We start from the raw sequence: 1,106 nt of genomic DNA, 5'->3' as shown, positions 1-1,106 counted from the left end.
CTGTATAGAGAAGATGATGACTCATTGTTAATGGTAAGAGGTTTAGTGTTGTATCTAGCCAGAACCAAAAATGATTTTTATTTATATAATATAACGGAACACTGTCAAAGCAGTAAAAAGGTCCGTTGAGATAACAAACCAACACTGTGGAGCTAACTATAAAATAATATGTGCATGATTGCTCATGAAAGCAATATACTCACTGAAGACCTTTTACCCTAAAGTAGTAATTTCATTTTAAATATTGATAATATGATCCCTCTAATCACTTCAGAAGTATTGCCAAAAATTTCAATATCTTAATATATGCATAATCTTCTTGGATCCATTAGTTGGATCCATTAGTGATTCATAGACTTGTTTATCGGTAAACCAGGTATAATGCTACTTGTGAGTTGAGTGGGTGAGCACAATACTCACAACAATACAAGGTGAGTGAGCATGATGCCATGCAGGGACGATGTGGAATGGAATTATTAGAGGGGTTGGATCATCATGAACAAAGCAAAGATAGGATAAACTTGAATTTGGATGGATCAAAGCAAGAGACTGCAACATCAGGTGCAAATTATGCAGAGTCTTGGATACAGTGTACTACCTCGGAGTTTACTTTAGGAGTTTATCCTTATAGTAATGAAAATCCTCAGAGATTCAGAATGGATAACTCAGTTGATAAGACAAAAGCTTTAGAATCATCACACTAAGGAAAAATGTATTCAATAGGTGAAAATGGAGTCTTTGGTGTCAATTTAAGTGGTATTTACATAAGAACTAATAGAGCAATGGAAAAGAATTAAAGTACTATTTAGGTAGATGCATAAACAAAATAACCAAAAGAGTTTATCTGTAAATATTAAGAAAAGAAACAGTCAGGGATAAACCTAGTTTCTTGTCTTGCTTCCTGGTTAGATTTTGAAGCTAACTAAGGTAACAGTAAGTTGAATATTTGAAGGTTATTATACTTATTAAACACCTAACTGTGATTCAGTGCGAAATAAGGTTGGTCAAAAAAGACATAAAACATTTAGTTTGGGATTTACTGATTTTATGATGTCTGTAATATATACTTGTCTAGCATAGTGTTGGGTTTGTCAATTTGGAGTAAA

Source organism: Propithecus coquereli, unplaced genomic scaffold, assembly GCF_000956105.1.
Source record: "Propithecus coquereli isolate 6110/MARCELLA unplaced genomic scaffold, Pcoq_1.0 Scaffold28, whole genome shotgun sequence".
Taxonomy (NCBI): Eukaryota; Metazoa; Chordata; class Mammalia; order Primates; family Indriidae; genus Propithecus; species Propithecus coquereli.
The sequence above is the reverse complement of the archived record's forward strand: the minus strand, read 5'-3'. Positions refer to the sequence as shown.